Source organism: Falco punctatus, assembly GCF_963210335.1.
Source record: "Falco punctatus genome assembly, chromosome: 1".
NCBI lineage: Eukaryota > Metazoa > Chordata > Aves > Falconiformes > Falconidae > Falco > Falco punctatus.
The window spans coordinates 54,418,518-54,438,092 of record NC_137580.1 but is presented as its reverse complement, the minus strand read 5'-3'; the positions used below and the strand labels follow the sequence as shown (position 1 = coordinate 54,438,092).

Below are 19,575 nucleotides of genomic sequence, written 5' to 3'. Positions count from 1 at the left end.
TCTGAAGCCTTTCATGAGAGCCATATTTCTGAATTCTGTTGTTTGTGTATTTTATGGGAATGGCTAGCTGGTTGTACTGAATATATATAGCTCGGTATACAAAATACCTGCAAATAAAACCCCAAAATTTATCATTTTAAAGTTTTTTGTAAAGGAAATACTAAGCTTGCTTTTTTTTTTTTTTCCCTCTCTTCCCCCCCCTTCTTTTTTTTTCTGAGATCTAGTTGTAGTAGATAGCAATCCTTTGCATTTGGGACTTGACGCTCAGTGTGTCTTGTGCTGTTCCTGAGGTGTTCAGAGAAGGCACAAAAGCTGGAGTTCCCTCTGTTCCGTCCTTACTCCCACAGATTTGCATTTAGCAGCAGTAACCACAGAGGTCTTACAGAAAAGCTGAACCCTGCAAGCACACTTTGCATATACAGAACACCACCTGCAATGGCAAAGGAGCACAACACTCTTGGTTTCAATTGCCATGTCACCCAAATGAGTTATATCACTATCATATTATATGATTCATTATAAGGAAGACAAAGTTATTTCCCTGTAACCTGAAGTCCGTGAGTTGTATTGTTTCTGCACAGCACTATTAAGTCCAATATAATAGGCTTGCCTTAAATAGCCACGCAAATAGGTTTTTTTAACAGTTTTCTGTTAAATACAAAGGGTTTAAATTCGAAGGGTGTCCTCTGGCCTTGGCATTGCATTGTCAGAGTTCATATTCTGCTGAACAGTTCATATTCAAAGGCAGCTGCTGCTGCTTCTGAGCAGCTCTGCATTGCCATCAAGGTAATAAACCAGTGCTGGTACTCACTTTCAAAATCAGATGGTGCAGGGGGTAGGAAAAGAGAGCATTTAACTTTATATCTGGCTCTTGTAGTTCTTCCCAGGCAACTTTTTCCAACTCAGAGGAGGAAAACAAGACGTTTGTCCCACCATTTCATACAGCTACACCATAGAGTTTATGGGATGACACCACGGGAGTTCACCTGGAGTGATGCTGGGGCAGAAGGGCCACTGTGTGGCCTGACAAAAGGTTTGCAGGGGTATTTAGGCCCTTAATAACAAAAAGGCTTCCTTGTCCTCATGTAAGGGATAGAAGAAGTCAGTGTCTGGCAGCAGTAGCATCGCAGGAGCTCCTCCTCAGCCTCCTCCTAGCCCTGGTCAGGCTAGACACATGTACCACCAGGAGGAAGAAGCTGCATGGGGCACCTCGGTGTCCACACCTTGTCCTCTCACATCCCTGTGCAGAGCACCCCTGAGTTGTGGCCACTGCCTCTCTGGACAGCTTCAAGGGGTGGTGGGTGCTCTCGGGGGTATTCTGCTTGGTGTCTCCCTCCATCCTCTATGATCCATTTTCAAGCTTGTAACTTTTGCATCCTTCCCCCGCCCCCCCCCCCCCCCCCCCCCTTTTCTTTTTTATTTGTTGTCCCCTGGAATCAGTTGGTTTTCTTCTCAGTTTTTTTTTTTTTCTTTTTTTATAAGGCCTTTCACTTTTGGGAAGGGCTTGAAGGTTTTGTTAGAGCCAGGAGCAGAGAGGGTGAGTTGCTGTCCTGGGTACAGATAGAGGTTACTTAAAGAACTTGGGAGCCTGGCTGTGACCCAGGAGGTTTAACCTTCCCAGAGATAAGGTGCTAGGCTCCCAGGAATGGCAAGAGACCAGGGTATGGTAAAAAGCTTGATTTTCCTGTCAGGCTGGAGGGGTGGGAACTCTGCTTGCTTTGGCCAAGAGGAAAGAAAATGTCAGCTGTGCCTGCCATGCCCCCTTCACCAGGGTGGGTTTGAGCCCACACCTCATTCGGTGTGCCACCAGCAAGGGGATGTTTAGAATAAGGGGATTCCCAGGCTTTTTATTTCCTCCTGCAGCCACGCTTTTCCCTTTCTCTTGATTTTACCAGTTTCTGTTTGTATTGCTTTTTTGAAATTCAATAGTTCTGTCTGTCAGAAGTTTTAATTCCCAATATGTGCAGTTTGTGTCTGCTAGTAACCATTTGGTGAGCTGTGTGGGAAAGAATATAGGGATTTTCACATAGAGAATGGCTTTCTGGGTTTTCCTGACAGTGGTAATGGCTGGGATTTGGCCTGTGGTTTGAAAACTTCAGGTTGGAACACATGGAAGAAAATCATCACTGCAATTTTTTTTCCAGGATGCCTTCTCTTTAGGCAATCAAGTGAGGTCAGCTTCCAGACTTGAGTTTTGTGTAAGCAGAAGTCAGCCGGCCCAGCTGAAGAGTTTGTGCTGGAGATGTTCAGCTGGAAAGGGTTTCTATCTGGACATTTTCATCAGCTGAAACTTAGGAAGACAATTTCCCAGTACGAAGCCTTTGAGACTCTTAGCTGCAGACAGTACTGCTGAACCTTGCTGCTCTTCAGGACATCTGTAACTCTTTGGGGTTGGTGAACATACCTGCAAATAGGGGAACATACCTGCAAATTGCAGACAGTCACTTTTGACTGCATGGGGATTCCAGTTCTTGTAACAGCCACGCATACAAGTGGAGTATAATTTGTACCTTGCTGTGTGCTGGAGTTTAACTGGTGCATGTCTTTTGCAAGACCTCACAGTTAAATGTATGCCTAACTCTACAGCATTATGACATTTTTAAATATAGGGTTGCATTATTCAAATGAACAGCTTTACTCAGCAGTTTTCTGCAAATAATAGGCACTTTATTAAAAAAATTCCAGATCAGCTTACAGCTTAACCCCACTCATTGACAACCATCTTTAACAACAAAACTCTACTTTTCAGGGAATGGGACTCATGCAAAATATTGAAAGATCAAGGCAGTGGCTGACACACTTTTAAAAGATCTTAAAAATTAGGTACCTCAAATATCCTTGCAGAGTGATAGTTAACAGCTCCTTGCTTGCATTAAAGAAGGTGCCATTTGCTGAGTGGCAGAGCCTCTTATCAAGGTTTGTAGCAGTTGAAGTATTTCTTTACCAACAGAATTTCTAACAGTAGTACCTAAGGAAAATAGTCTATTGATAGTATATGGTCTAACAGAGAGAAAGAATCATTTTGCCAGTCTAATTGCTAAGCCACTGGCTTCTTCTTGCACAGGCCAAGTCGTTAATTTTGCACTTCTTACAACATAGCTAAGCTGGCAAGAGCTTTAAGCACCATCTGTGCCTGGCTTACTTAACAAATAAAGTAGAAGCATCAGAAAATTCTGAGAATCTGAAAAAAAAAAAAAAAGCAAAATAAAGCAATGCAGGTACGATTCAAAATATCTAATAGCACTCCCCATGCCTTTCCCAGTGTGCCTACCCTCAAAGTCAGTCTTTGTTCCAAACATTTGCAAGCAAAATGTAGTTGCATGGGCCTCATTTTCTCATGAAAGCAAATGGCTTGGCTGAAGCAGACTGTAGGATGGCCATGTTTTGGGTAATCCAGTTATAAAAGGTCTTTTAATCCTTCTGGAATGACAGGGCTGGACTAGCAGTGGCTTGGCCTGGCCAGGGAGACCTGCGTCCCATCTATGCTTCAGAGCCCAGGGTGGCTGCCGCCATGCAGGGGGATGTGAGGTGGCTGTCACACAGGCACCGGTTCACTGGTGTAAGGTGCTCAGCTGTTACTCAGCTGCAATGACAGGTTCAGAAAGGCTAAAGATTGCTCTTCCCCACCGTCCTCCACCTCCCAAAAGAATCTTCTGGCAAGTCTGGTTATTTCATCCAGACATTAGAAAGCTTTGCTTTATCATCTTCCCACCACTGCCAAACTCTAAATGTTCTCCTGTGTCAAAAAACAGCTTTGATTTAGACCTCAGATAATTAAAATCAAACAGAAATCGTTACCATTAAAAAAAAACCCAGAACAACAAGCCAGATTAAAACATGTGACCTGAAGATAAGATGAAGATTTATTCATTTTTAAAAAAGGCCTTTCCAGTTGACAGAAGTTTAGAAAGCTTGTGTGTTTTTATAGGTACCCACAATCTTGACATCTCTTCACCAAGCACTGATGTAAACAAATGGAGAAGGCATTCATTTCTTCATGCACAAAGATTACTCACTTTGCTGCATGGTTGCAACATGAGCAGGGGCAGATTTTTCTGGCTTCACAAAACAAAGCCAGCCATCCAGATTAGCTCAGTGTCCTGGCTGTACTTTGTACAGTCTTTCTGTTTTCCAGCAAAGTTTCATTCCTGGAAACATCTTGTTCTTGGAATAATCCTGGCAGTCAAAGAGACAAAAAGGGCCATTTTCTGGCTGCTTTTCTCCGATGGTTTTAGGCTTAGCAGGTTGCTAGTGCTACTGTGTATCAGGCCTTCCCACAAGGGACTTGGCAGTGTGTGTGTTGTTGGTAAGTGCAGAGGTTTGAATCCATTATTTTCTTATGAAATTTTCAGAAGGGAAAAATACTGCTCTTCTCCCAGTTTTTCCTCTTGAAGCCTATGGAAAATTAGAAGTAAGTTTACAAATGTAGCTCTTACATAGAGAACAACAAGGACCCTTTTGGAGTGGGATTTGAAATCCTCTTGTTACTGCTGCATTTCATCTTTCAGACTGCTTTTTCTATCTAAGAAGTAATTTTAAGAAAGCTTACTTCAAAACTTGGGTACTAGGTTATTACAGTGCCTGCATGCTCCAGGCTTATATGCTACAGCTAAAATATACTCTTGATGTAAATACTCTGTAGTGAGTGTATAAGGCTGATCATGTTTCTTTTCAAAGTTCCTTCTGAAGAAATTCTAACATTAGGTCTCGGCATAGGTGCTACTCCTAAGCCTTATGGACATAATCTTCTGTTTTGCTTATAAAGCAGTAATAATAATGGTGGGGTTTACTTTCAATTTTCTATGTTCTCCCATTTTAGAACTATGACAGCAGAAAAATATACAAGTATCTGAATGAAGCCCAGCTCCATCTCGGGCTTTGTTCATACAGGTTGACAAAATACTTGCTATGACCTTCCTTGTGCATTTCCTATTTATAAGGTTTTTAGAGATGAACTCTAAAGATACATTTCTTATTTAGGAAGAACTAAAAGTTTTATTTAATAATCAAATAACTACTGCTCCAAATATTTGCTTATTCCCAAAATGTGTTTTTTCACATGGGATCACAGGACTGGTCTGCTCCTCTACAGCAGCAGCACCAAAGCAACCATTTTCCTATTAATTTGTTGCATCTTTTATCTGCAAGGGTGTAGTTTGTACAAAGTTTGCCATCAGAGAACTGCAGAGGGAGTGAAAGGACAGTGAGATGGGGTGTACCTTGAGTGAAACACCCTTCTTCCCCTGTAACAACTTCAAAGCAATGCCCAGGAGCAATTCTGGTAGATAGGGATTTTGTGGTCCCTCCCACTCCCAGACAGGGCCCAGAGCATCCCCGAGATTCTGGCCCTTCCATTCATCCCCAACTGTGGCTGCGCCTTTGAGCTGGGCAGCATGATCTGATAGTGGGGATTTCTGAGCATGCTAAGGAAACTAAAGGAGAAACATTTCCAGAAGAACATGGTGGCATGATTCACAGATACAGAGTTCCAGTACGTCATCAGTCTCAGGTGACACCCATGGCTCCTATATTTAGTATGGGGTTTTATGCATTTTCTCCGTCTCCAAACAGGGGTTAAAAAAATGGCCAGTACAAGACAAAATAAATCAGCTCTCTAATTACTTCTGGAAAGCCAGACTCCTCCTCTAACACTTTAGAGCTTTAGCTCTGGCTGTGCCCTGGCGTATCTCCTCTGTGCTTGTTTGCCTGCGTCCTCCATGGGTATATTTTCACCATTAACTAAAGATTGTCCCTCAGAGGAGCTGATGCAAGATGCCAGTGCATCACCCCTTGTGTGAGCTGCAGCTCAACAGCCTCCTGCCTCCCATCCACTTGTGCTCTTGGTCTCTGTCAGGGATGACTCCAGTCCTGTTTATCTCAGGGAATCAACACAAATCTGTTTGCTGTCTAGTAGCTTTGAGTTTCCCAAGATTGCTCCCAACTGTGGGAGTTGTCCCAAAACATCTCTGCTGTTGTGACTGCCTTAGCCAGCATCTCTTTGAAATGCAGGCTGCAGGTGATTGACTTCCAAGTAAGAGGAGCTGAATGGGTTTAGACAGATTAACATTCTAGCAGTAAGTGGCAGTCATTCCAAGGAGCTAAATCAAATTCTCAAGTGCTCATTAGCAACGGGGGTGGGGAGGGGGGAAGAAGGAAAAAAGGCTAGTGTAGGAACATAAAAAAGAATCAGCACATAATGGAGAGATTTGGCGGAAGCTGTTTTCTTCATTAGAGTTTTTCATTGGTGGCCATCACCCTAAAAATACCAGGTCATGGGGCGCTGCTGCCCAGCATTTGTTTGTAACACAAACCTGAAGATGCAGTTGACCCAGGTTCACTTCAAGTTCAGAATCAGCCTGGTACAGTTTGTCTGGCAAGACATGCGTTAACAACACCGTACTTCAGCAGCAGGGTAAAAACTGCTGCAGCTGCCATTTGCTCTCCAGTCTTGGAAGGACTGCTCTACACCCCTGAGAAACAAAATACAAGTCTGTTGTGATGATTTCACTCAGGTCAACCAGAGCACTGGGTGTACTTGTAATAATTTGTCTGTTTGGAGTGTCCTAATAGGACATAATTGCATAAATCGTTGTGTGGGGGAGGTAAAGAGGACGTTCACCACTTAGCAATCTGGACAAGAAATTCCGCTCTGTCTGGGGGCGTGCAGGGACAATGGCTTCACCACAGATTCAGAAGGTGCAGTCTGCAATCCACACCACCACTAGCTGTTTCCAAACAACATGCTGAGGAGGGTGGCATGAGGTGGCCATGCAGCAACTGCCCCCGGCATGGCCACCCTGTCCCCCTCCCCTGGCAGCATGGCTTTCCTGCCCTGCAGCACTCCCCTCCCCGGGGAACCAACTGCTCCTTCGCCTCCCCACGCTCTCCTCATTCCTCACTTCAGGCTTGGGAGCAAGGAGAAAACATGGGCCTGAATCTTACTAGTAAGTGGAGTAGTTTACATTAATTAAAAATATTTACAGTTTTTTCTTAAGCTTGTTTTCCTAGAGTTCTACAAATCCTGCAAATGGATTTTTGCAGTTTGGGCAACTGCACTGCAAAACTTCACCTGTTCCCACTAAAAACATAATAAAAGGCATAAATAGGAAAGACCTGATATGATTAACAACTAGTCCCATAAAAGCAAAATCAGCTCTACCTGAGTAAGATTTTCTGTGCAGAGTGGAGTTGTCATTTACTTTTTACATTTCAGAAACAGCAGAGGCAAATCCTTCCCCAGGTGCCCCTTGCTGCTTCGTCTACTCAGAGAAAGATTTTCACTGCTGTTTCACCCAGCACTAATGAGTTTAAAGCCCAGTCACTCCACAGCAGCTGAGCGGTGGTGAGAGCGCAGTCCTGAGCTGCACCGGGCTGCAGTCTTGCCCAGAGCAGAGGAGGACAACCAGAAAGTACCTTGCAGACTTGAACGCTTGAAGGAAAGCTGTTTCAGGGTTTGATTTCAGTTAGGCACCCACACAACTTTCTGCACGTTGGTGCTCCTGCTGTCAGCCCTCCTGGGCTTTGCTTAGCTGCTCTGTGCCCTGCGCTCTCCACCTGCTCTGCACAATGGTGCCTTGCCTAAGTGAAGCTCACCTGCGGCACAGGAGCATCCGAGCATCCCTGATAGTAAGTGCCTGGGTGCTCAGGTACCAGACTCAGCATGAAGGCTGGAGACAGAGAGTTAAATACATTCCCTTGACCAGCATCCACATTTTTCAATGCCTTTTATAAAACTGCTTTGGCTAAAAAAAAAACAACACAAAAAACAAAAACAACCAAAAAAACCCAAAAAAACAAAAAAACCAACCAGCAGTGAAGAGATCCAAGATGTCAGGAAATGCTTTTGCTGACTTGGTGCAAAGAAAATATTTTTCTTATCCAAAACGGCAGAAGAAGCTGAATAAGCCACTTCACCTTCCTTCCTTTCCTGTCCTCCCTCTCCAGGCCTTCTGCCTCTGCAAAGAACATTTCTTCAGCCAATCTCACATCCCAGCTCGCATATTTATTTGAGACCATATTTATTCTGTTACATGGTCAGCTCCTGAGACTATTCAAAACGGTGGACACCTCTTGGTTTGGCTCCTTCCTTGCACCAATCGGCTTGGCAAAACCTTCTGCTTGGATCCATCAAACACACACGGTGGTCACAGGTCTTTGCAGTGCCACAGAAACAGAAGCTGAAATGATAGCAAGTGAATTTTCTTTCTGGGATTCTGAATCTCTCCACTATAGTTTGATAGTTTACAAGCAGTGAATTTGTGGATGTAAGCCCATTATGTTTGAAAGCACTGCACACTGCAAAAATTCTTGCAGGAATTCGAATGATTTCTGCTAGGAAGTGTCATGCATTGCTCCCATGATCACTATTACAAACTATGATCCTAATTAAAAAAAAAAAAACAAAACACAAAAAGTACCTTTGTGTTCGGGAATCCTGGCTCTTTGCTAGTGTGAATGAATATTTCCTTCCCCTCTCCTCTGGTTTTCTTTGTTCTTCTAAGCCAACACAGTTAAGGAACAGAGAGTTGGAATCTTTTCCTATAATACCATACATCAGGAGGAGCTTAATAAGTCATTGACCTATACAGCTCCACTTGGCAAGCACTGTGGGCACAACAAGGTCTCCAGGATCATTATTAACAGTGATGATTAATGGACAAGTATCTGTCAGAAACAGTGTGGGAATAACTGATCATCATTTAGGCAGGGGGATGCACAGAATGACCTCTCAAAGTCTCTTCCAGCACTGTGGCTCTGTGATAACACAAGGACCCCAGCTTGATTTTCAAATAGTCAGCTGTTTGCAGAGCTGCAGCTACCAGCTAGGAAAAAAAAAGCATCCTTCTGTCTGCAAGGAGAGCTTACTGGTAGGTCTCCAAAGTTCTCCTGCTGTGTAAAATTTTCAGGAGTATTTGACTGTTTTCTTCCAAGTTTTACCACACTTTACTTGTACTATGATACTACCTACTAATGGCAGGCTTCCTGTTAAAAATGATGCTTTATTGTGATATCTGTAATGTATGGGCCTGGAAATGAAGCCTGGAGTGCAGTAGGTGTTCTGCTGGCTCGTTAGTTTAGAAAAATCAACCCAATAATCTTTCTAAGAATTCAACTCAGCAATGTCTAGTAAAACTACTATTTTCTTATCTGCTTTAATGGAAACAGATTTATCTTAGAGAAGAATGAAAACACCATATCTCAGAGATTTAGTTTTTTGTAAAGCTATTGTCGGCATTGCTCATCTTTCCATCTTCCACAAGAAAACTAAGAACAAGAGAACACTTCAATGAAAGTTTCATTTTTTGATAAAGATCCTCACTTTGAAAGGGGAAAAATATTTCACTTGGTGAAACTTTTCTTGATGATGATGTAAACAGAAGCGTGATGACCTGAAGCTGGTCCACTGCAGTATCTCCTGTCCGTGATCAGGTTTGTTCCCAGGTGGTGGCTGTTCCTCGATAGCTAGACGTTACCTTCCCTGCTGCCCCCAGTAGCACAGCACTGATAGCTCAGGGGCTATTTTTGCTGAGCTAGATGATTTGACCTGAACTACATTTGGGAGTGTTTACGTGGTTTTTTGCGGTCAGCTTAACTTTAGCTTGTACTGAAAAAGTGGCAGCAGATGGGAGGTAATAGGTATTTTTCAGAGTCCTCTAGGTTTTTGCGTGGTGTCTGCCTCCAACCTTTCCACAGGTGCTCAAAGCCTAGTTCTAGTTTTCTCCACTTGCTCCTGCACACTGCTTGTTACTCATCTCACTCTGTAGGGTCTATGAGTTTTCACTACCTGCAAGTTAAACTGGTGAGTTCTGAGATAAATTTGGGGTGGATGGTTATGTCTGGGAAAAAGAGAAAAAAGAAAGAAGTGAAATGTAGTAAAGATTATGGAATCAGAAGAAAAAAAAGAATAAAAGAAACTAGATTATTACTCAGGAGAAAAAAAGAAAAAAAGCAAAACCCTAAATGTACCTTGGCCATTGCAGTAGAAAGTGCTGCTAATAACACAGTCATGTCAGCGTTGGCTAGAGGGAAGGTGCTTCTGACTCAGTGCACTGTGTTCCTCTCCGATTCTCCTGCTTAAAACAATCCTGTCTATAATGCCAGTAGATATTTTGGCTTTGTCAAGGTTATTATTAAAAAACCACTAATTATTAAGTTAATAGTATTTAAAAAACCCAGCAATTAAGTCCTATAAAATTCATATAAACTCTCTGCTTTTGTAGGAGCTCTCTGGCAGGGATGACAGAGTCCGTGGCGCTGAAAGTAAGTCACGGCTGGCTTGCAGGCAGTGTAAGTCATCGGGTCTGCAGCAACTTGTACTTTTCAGCAGAGGTGTGAGGGAATCTGGAAAATTGCTTATTGCAAGATAATAAACGCTAGTTTTGAATTTGTGTTGTATTTCCTAGGTGAAGTAATGTCCAGCTATTGATTGATTTGATTAGTAATAGCTGTGCAATAATTAAGCTGAAGCAATTTCTTCTGATCTAGGTTTCTTTCTGGTTAATTTAATTAGCAAAGAGAAATGCTAATCTAGTGAATGAACAGATGAGTTAGTACTGATTTATCTTTGAACTTCTAGGTTAAATGTAAACCCCTTGGCCTCATCATCTTCTCCATGTCTGCTTCCTGCCACCTCTCTTCACTCCGCTCTGCTCCAGATTAACTTTGCCTTCTCAGCTGGGCAGGAGGCATCTCCACCATCCATTGGCACCAAATGTTCCTTGCTTCATTATTTTTTACCTTCTTGTTTAAAGCTTTAGTTTCACTGGAGACCTAACCTTGGTGGAGGCAGCACTGAGACACTGCTAACATCACCCCCCATGGCTTCCAACCACCACTACCTGTGATGCCCCTCTAGTATGACCAGGACGTGGAGAGTAGTGTATGAAGCAACACTTCTGTCAAAGTGACACTGCATTTGTTGGTAAGAAACTATTCTAGGGCACTCAGATTTATTTGTGTGCTTTTTTTGTCTTCTTTTACTAAGACCAGACTAAGCCATTAGTTTTTCTTCTAGTGATTCCCATTAACCACCCTGCCGAATATTTCATCAAGGTTCCTGATGGGAAAACCTGTATTTAATAATGGTTATTGTGATCACCAGTATAGCTTGTCTTACTGTAGGGCTGGAGGGACTTGGTCATGGATCAGGACCTTGTTATGTTAAGTGCTGACAAGTGTGGATCACATCCCATGTTTTTCCCCACAGAACTTATCACCTGAATAGACTTAGTCAACAGGTCTTCCTCAGATAGAGTACACCTGGACTGGAAACATTATACAACAATAACTACCATTTTTATTTATTATTTATACCTATTCAAAAGTCACACCAACTGTATCCATGACCCTGTTCATGACTATGTCACAAATGCTTCCACTTACCATGTATGTATAATGTATGTGTAATCAAAAGTCATATTTTTATTTTGATCTTGTTCTTACGCTGTACGAACTGATATATGCAATGCTAAACATTGCTTCTAGGTCAATTTCTTAAAGAACAATGAATTGCTTAAAATATTGTAACTAAGTCTAAAATAACACATGAATGCACCGTGTCTGTTATTCATGTATATACAGTCTGCGGTTTTGATGTAGGCTGGGTGAATTTCACTTTTATACTACACATTTTTAATAGATTTTCAGCTAGGGAGGATTTCATTCTTCTTTAGAACTGTCTTGTTTGAACCCTAGATTAAGCTGAAAAGATGCTGTGAAATATTAAAAAAGAGAAAGAAACAGGAACATACAAATATTCAGTGAACTGAACTGATTAAATATATTTTTTCTATACCATCACAAATCTGTGTTGTACTGCTCATCTTGCTGCCATGAATATACAGGATGTGGTAGGGGTCGGGGTCCTCTTCAAATACTGGAACAAGACACACTGTGCTGCTGTGATATAATTATCACCAGCACTGTCACACCTGCTCAGTCATAAAAAAACTATCATAGAAATGATCAAAACTGGATTTCAATGCTCCTCAGAGTACTCCTACCTGGGCTAGTCACTCTTTCTAGGTTTCATGCTCGCCTGACAGGCAAGCAGAGTGTTTTTAACTTTTCTGTACCTGATTTGAGACTGCACACTTATTCTGTGCAAATCCAACTCTCATAATGGCTTGCAGTGCATTTTGTTCTTCAGTGTGATGTGTATCCTTTTTGTGGTTCTTGGTTGTTTTGTTGGGTTTTTTTACAAACGAGGATAGCGAAAATATTGTGACTTCGAAGATTTCCCTGTCACATAGCCTTTGTCCCTATTTACCAGCAAGCTGTGTGAATATTTTTTAATGTTTAATTACTTCTTCTATCCTTATTGCTGATGCTTGGATCTCTTAGTAGTCTATACCCTCTTTTTCCCTTGTGCATCGCCAGTTACTGATTTCTGTACCTTTTTGGAAGGTGAGGGACACGCAGCTGGACACTGGTGCTTTCCCAGCCTCTGAGTTTGGGATTTCCTCGTCACTGGGGGCAGGCAGCAGCTGCCCAAAGCCTGGGATGAGGAAGCATGACTAATGTTTGATCAAAGGTTGTCAAGGGCCCAGCCTTACTTTTCTTTTTGCCATATCATGGCCCCATGGGAATATTTTAAGGTATTACTTCAAAAATTAGTTAGATCTCATGGAAGTTGGTTTGGGACACCTACCACCTGCTATTGAAGGTAGTTGTCAGAGGCTTTCAAGCTCCTGTACCAGAGTGGGTATTAGAAACGGGAACAGGTTCCAGATTTGCTTAGTGACACAGAGGTTTGCTGAAAGCCAAAGCAAATGCAAAGATAACTATAATTTCCTGCTGAAATCACATCTTTGGGCATATGTCCTTCTAGGGTTATAAAGTCAAGAACATTACTTTTGGGTGGGTGAGTAGACTGGAGACAACTGAGGGCTCAGAAGCTGCAAGCTAATGCACAGAAGAGAGAAGCTGGACAGTACAGCAGTGCAGGTGGACAGTCCTACCAGAAGCCACAGAGAGGCCTTCTGGTTTAGTGTCATCTGCTGCTGCAAATAAACTGTTTAATGATTATTTGATTTATCCTGTGTCCAAGAAATCACACACTTTAATATTTTTGCAAGTAATCTGAATTGCAATACATGTTCCTGATTTTGTTGCAAATTGTTAATTAAAAAAAAATAAAGTCTTTTAATTTTACCTAGCTATTTAAGTCAAAAAGAACATCAGTGTTTATTAACATAAGGCTTATGTGGGACAGAGATCTTGTATATCTGGGTGACCTTCCTGTTGATGGGTTCCTTTTTCTGCATTATAGTCCCACAGTCTGTGTCCCATGTCCTGCTGGAATACTTGTGTCCATCGGGGAGCAGAGGGAGTTCAGCTGTCACCATTATTTTCAAGTGACTGAGTCATTTCAGTACATTTTCTTTTCTGCTAACCACCCATGACTATTACGGGATGTGTGTGAACACCCCCTCCCTCCCACAGGCACAAACCTTCCTAGTTGTTCCCCTGACCTCTTTCACAAGTTCACACCCAGCCCAGCACACAAGTGTCTACGTGCCCTAGGGTGATAACTGATGTTGTCTCGGGAGCCTCTCAGCCCTTGCTTCTTCTGTATGCTGGGAGACAGAAATTGTGAATTTAGGCAACTTCTTTTCTTTTCCCCTTTCACAAGGATTAATAAATGGCTGAATTCTACTAGGCTTGCTGTTTGTTCTGTTCTTAGAGCTTGCTTCAGTACATAACGGTAATTTCCTGCTGAACTGTTTCTGCTGCACTTTGCCTGTTTCACTTCCCTTCCAAGAGAAGTGACTTCAGAGTAAATATCAGACCAGCACTCAGTGTGCCCCCTAGCCAGGATTAAATCTGACCACATAGCCTTGTGATTTTACCCAGCTTCTGATTCCACCAGTGACAGCTTCCAGTTTTGAGCTAGAGAAATGTTTGTTTGCTAGGAAGAGCGCACCCAACTTTTCACCTGTGAATTCTCAACCATCCACAAGGCAAAAGATGTCTCCGAGATCCCCTGTGCAAACGATCCACTCCTCTGAGCTGAGAAATTGAGAGAAGAGTGATAGAAGATTCAGAGGGTTTTAATCTAGTATTTTCAGGTCCTCATTTTATTACAAGGACTGGAAAACCACCTATGTGAGAGAGCTCAACATAATAATAACAGAAATGACATATACTATTATTATTTCTTTGCTGAAGGATGTGCTGTCCGTGGCTATGTGAAAGTGCAGAGCTCTCTTCCCTCCAGAGCTTTAACAAAATGAAGAGGGAAGAAGAGCAGCAGCTTGTTGCAGCACCCTGCGAGTTGCAGGTTTGGTTGCAGATGCAGCAAGGGTTATCTAAGGGCGTGTTTCCATGCAGCCAAGGTGCATCGTGCAGACGCCCCTGAATTAAAGCACACCAGTGGACTTCTTTGGCTCCAGGAGCTCCCAAAGAGTGTTTGCTGTCCAAATGCAGCAGAAGCACACAGCATACCAAGCATGTCTGCTCCCCTGAGTAAAGGGCTTACACCAAAGATAAAATAGAGCTGCTGCTATCAAAGACAGGCTTTGCTGTGACATCCAGACACTGGGGCTTGCTGGGGGGCAGAGCCCCTGGCAGCCTGGGCAGAAGGGAGTAAGTAGTCCGTGGAGCTGCTGTGGCTGCAAGTCTGTGGCTGGGGGGTCCCACGCACAGCAAATGCAAACCTCAAAATCAAAAGACTGCTTCATACCTGTCCCCCACAGACATAAATGGCTGCACAGGGTGCACAGCGACCGACAGCCGTGACTTAGAGATGGAGGAGAGTTATTGCAGCTGAGATAAAGGGCAAAAAGAGGGCAGTGCAGCCAGGCAAGCTGCATAGCTTCTGCCAGGACCAGGTGAGGGCACACGTCCTGGCATGTTGCCTCCATCCCAAAAGGTAACACTGGGAATCTCTCACTGCTGTCACAACAGACAGTCTTAATGAGAGACTGAAGGAAAGTACACCAGTGGCTTTATGTGCTTCTTTTCGTTTGGGGGTTGTATTTGGTGTGAAGGCAGCATGGAAGAATACATGAGGTTACTTGTAGAAAAGCAAATATTAGTGTGGCCTGGGCTGGTACTGCTGGAGTCATGGCAAGGCAGAGGCAAAGTGCTGAGATGGAGACAAGAATGAGAAGTGCTAAAATATGAAGGGTTTAAATGAAAGCCTGAATCTGAAAAGTGTGTAGATAGAAGATGAGGCTCTTGAGAGGGGTAGGACAGGGATGGTCAAACCACCAAGTAGAAAAGCAAGAAGTACAGACTGGGAGGAGACGATGGGGAGGGAGGGAAGCCATGGAGACAGAGGTTGCAATCAGCCTGCATGGAAGTGTCAGAGAGAAAACAGCACAGGTGAGAAAATACGAAAGGACAAGAGGATGGGGGAAATCATGTCAGCTGCTATAACTTCTTAATTCAAATTATAATCCTTATAATTGAGATTATCAAGAATAGTTTGAGCTATTCCATTAAACTTCTTCATTCAATGTGATGAAGTGTTTTCACGACCACATGAGAAAAAGAGACAATATTTTTCCTCTACTCATAAAATATTTCTGAGCAAGTTCTTCTGTACAAGTCTGTGATGCCTATTATTAAGTTATCTGTCTGGAACTGATCTTGGAAAGGAAATTAATTCTCTTATTTTACCCTCTTTTGGTCTTGGTGGAAACTGATCTCAAAACCAGTTTTGTTAGTGAAGGGCATTGTATCCAAGCCATAGAATCTCTGTATGCATCCCACGTGATAGGAATCAGTTTAATAATTCTGGAATGGTACCAGCAGCAAAATATCTGTAAATACACTTTTAGGAGAAGCTGAGTGTGTACAATATGGGGAGCTTTGTTGATAAGAGGCATTTAAACCTATAGTCAGAACCAGCTCTCATATTTCCAACTGTGTTGGCAAAGGGATGATTTTTCTGCCCTGATGTGTACGCTCGTCTCAACCAGCTCCCAGGAGAGTGGATGGGACAGAAGACAGAGTGTCCCCGGGGTGACTGAAGATCTGCAGGGGTTTTGTTGATCTCTCTCCTTCAGCTATGCTCCTCATTAGCTGCCACTGTCCATCTCATCACCTTTTCCCAAGAAATGGGGTCCCAGATCTGCTCCCCAGAAGACCTCTCTGGAGAAAAAGGTGCTGTGTCACAGACTAAGCATGCTGAGATCTTTCATGTAGGAAGAGACAGCATTTCACAGACCACTATCAGAAATGTTCATTCTCCAAGCTTCAACTTTTAACTGGGAAAAAGTCAAACACTAAGATGACTGACTTAATTACAGACTGCCTTTGCTTACTGAATTATATCTAAATATTTAACCCGTACTGGGAAACATGCTGCATTAGGAAGTTTAAACAGAAATTCAGAGGTGAAATAGAGGCTTTAAAACTTTTTCTTTTTACAGAAATAACAAATATTCTACTTCTCCAATTAGTTTTCTGGTATTTAGAAACTTTTCATTCCTGAGTAACACACTTTATCACTTGTGTTTTTCAAAGTTTCCCAATTAGGAGAGGAAAAAAAAAAAAAGAAAAGATTTTCATAATCTCCTGAATGAAATGCAGTTGCCAAACTTTCAACATGCAGTTTCTTGCTGCAGTAAAGTCAGCTCTTGGCTGTAGTGATAAACTGTACAATAGGTGTTACGCAATTGACACTACAATAAGCCATATTCAGAAGGAAGCATTACAAACTGGGAGACATCTCCCCGCCAAAAGAAAATTCAAGCCTTCCAACACTGAATCTTCATAGCCAGAGACTTTTTATTGCAATTTTAAGATCGATTTTGGAAGACGCCTTCCTTAATCAAATACTGTTGCCTTTAAAGCTTAGTGTTCACAGCCTAATCATGCTGCACTTAGCTTAATTTGCTTTGCTATGGACTCATTAAATCCTTTTCTTTTGGTCAGAAACCCTACCATGGCTTGGCAGAGGAACAGGAAATCTCTGCTCTGTGCTACGGGGTTGTGTCTGTGCTTTCATTTTAACCCATAGACTGGAGGGTGCTGCAGCAATTATGGCTGGGTCACCCTTTCCTTCCTATCTCACACCCCCCTCAAACACTTTGTCAGCTGAATAATTGGGACTTACAGAGGGAGAAAAATTATTCTGATGTCAAAAGTGGCTCAGACTGCCATCAATTAGATCCAATGTTTAATTTTAGATTACCTGAACCCCCAATGGCAACAATCCCTATGACTGATCCTAAATGTTTGAGGATGCTTTCATCCCATCTCAGCTTCCAATAGATCCAGCATTTGGTGGTTAAGAAGAGACTTTCCTGAATGATTACTGTCTTCTGAATGGCTGCTGTACGCTGAGACAGGAAACTGCACTTCAGGAACAACCTGACAACATTTACCTGTTATTTGAACCGGAACCTGTGAATCAGGGTACAGAATGAAATGCTCTGTTTAGTGCCACAAGCAATAAATAGTGAAGGTTTTGCACTAACATTTTACTGGCAGCTGTGCAGGGTAGAAATCACTGTCCTCACTAAAGTTTGGAAAACCATTGAAAAGCTGTGAGCAGATGTGTCACGTTCATCCCTATACTTGTAGGGATGTGCAGACAGATGTCCTTGCAGTCTCACCTGGCCCCATGTAAAGTGTCTTGTCACACACAGACAGTGACCGGTAACGGATATTTTAGTTGCTGGATGAGCTATTGCCTGGCATTAGCACTAGCTAGACTCCCCATGTGCTGTAATGCTCTTTGCCTGCAGCTGAACCGTCCAAAGAAAAATGTCAAACTCTTTCCTATCTCTGGTATCTTCCAAGCAAACCTATTTGAATCCTCCACCAGAAAGACATGAACTGGCTTTCAGAGAGGATGTAGAATCCTGTCTGACCTGCACTGACAAGGATGTCTTGTGGTAGGATAACTGATGCAGCTGTTACAGTATGAGGAATTTTTTGTTTTTCAGGGTCAGAGGGGAGACCCACACGTACACTTGAAGAGTCAGTAAAACAGGCAGAGCTACACTTTCAGCAGCGTATCTTAAAATAATTGGCTTTACCACACTGGTGCAACCACAGCTTTTGGTAATATAGCTGTGTCCTGGGCATGCAGGCCAGTACATTCATATGCCTTTCCATTTTCTATACTATTCGTTGTATTACAGGGACTCACATTTAGAAGAAGTAATTGGTACATGCTGGCAAGGAAGTACTTCTGCCAGTAATGCCGACTTTGCTCCTCTAAACAGAGCAAATGGAGCACAAGCTCTCTCTATGTGAGATGGATTTCCTGGGGACTTTATTGGCAAACTTACTGGATGAAGACACTATGGAAAAACCTCACTTTGAACAAATGGGCCATGATTTTAAGGAAGATGATGCTAGAATACTTCAGAGTTTTTTGTACCACTAAGACCCTCATTATTTGCTTTCCTGGACTATTTTTCCTTAAAGAATTTAACTGCATAAAATGTTCACAGCTAGTGCTGAATTCTCATTTTAATTCAAGTATTGGATGACAATTTTCCCCATGATTATTTGCTCATTGGTACTGCTAAGTTCTGAAAGATTTTTTATGTTTGATGCATTTGCTAAAACTGGACTCATATCCTTTTATCAACTTTTGAATTACGATACTTTGAAGAAAAAACACTGCTAACTTGAACTTTGCAACATTTGTCTGTGTGGCTTTACGTGTTATCCCAATAGCAGTTTGATTCGTTGGTTTCTGCCTGAAGCAAAACTCTTTTAGGGAGTCAAGGTAGATTTGCTTAGGTAAAACCTGCGGGATTTCTCTCTACTGGAAAATGAGTACAATTAGACAAATACATGTTTAGAAAGACAAACTGCTTTCAAAAAGCATAGCTAATTTAACAGTAACAAAGTAGCATAGTGTGTACTCAACTCTGAACATTTCTTTTAAAAAATAAGAATTAAGAAAAATTCTTAATTAAGAATTCCTAAGAATTAATAAAGATTTTTTTTAAAAAAATATTTTACAAATTAGGAAGAATTATGAAGAATGAATTGCTGTCACTAGCTTTAACCTCCAATATTACTCATTCTTTAAAGATTGAACTTGCAGGACTGCTAATCTACTGTTTGTTGGTGGTTTGTCCAGCCATCCTAGATGAAGATCCTCAGTGTAGTCATCAATTACAGATGTTAATTGAAGGGGTGAACTAAGCAGTTGCAGAAACGTCCTGCACAGGGAAACAAAATGATGAATAAGATCTTTAGATCACTACTGGTGGTAAGTGTTCTGTTGAGTATTTGCATATATGCAGTGAAACATTGCCTGCATTAAGCTTTACAGAAAAAAAAAAACCAAACCCAACAAAAAAACACCTGCATTTGAACAAAAGTGACTGAAGGGAGAAGCTGAAAGCTTTTTTTTCCCCCCTTTTTTTGTTGTTTCTGGTTGGTGTGTTTTTGGTTGGTTTTTTTTTTTTCCTCTCTGTTGCATGACAATGCAAGCAGGAATTACTACTTTAAAAAAAATATCTGCTGGTGTGTGCTTCCTGTTCCAGTTTGTTTAGTCACAAGTCTGAATTAGATCTCTCCGTTGGTTGGTTTCATTTACTATAAACAGGTCTTGTGCTTTGTTTCAATACATCAAAGCCCATAGCCAGGCACAGACAG

The 19,575-nt window shown here is 42.1% G+C and overlaps 1 protein-coding gene across 2 annotated transcripts in view; it reads left to right on the top strand.

Moving 5' to 3' along the window:
• The window catches only part of RBM47 (RNA binding motif protein 47), a 113,030-nt gene that overhangs the window by 11,524 nt on the left and 81,931 nt on the right, over positions 1–19,575 (top strand). For both annotated transcript variants that reach the window (XM_080379016.1, XM_080379015.1), the window contains exon 1: positions 1–19,575. This exon is cut by the window's left edge. The gene's annotated coding sequence lies outside the window, so the exon portion shown is untranslated.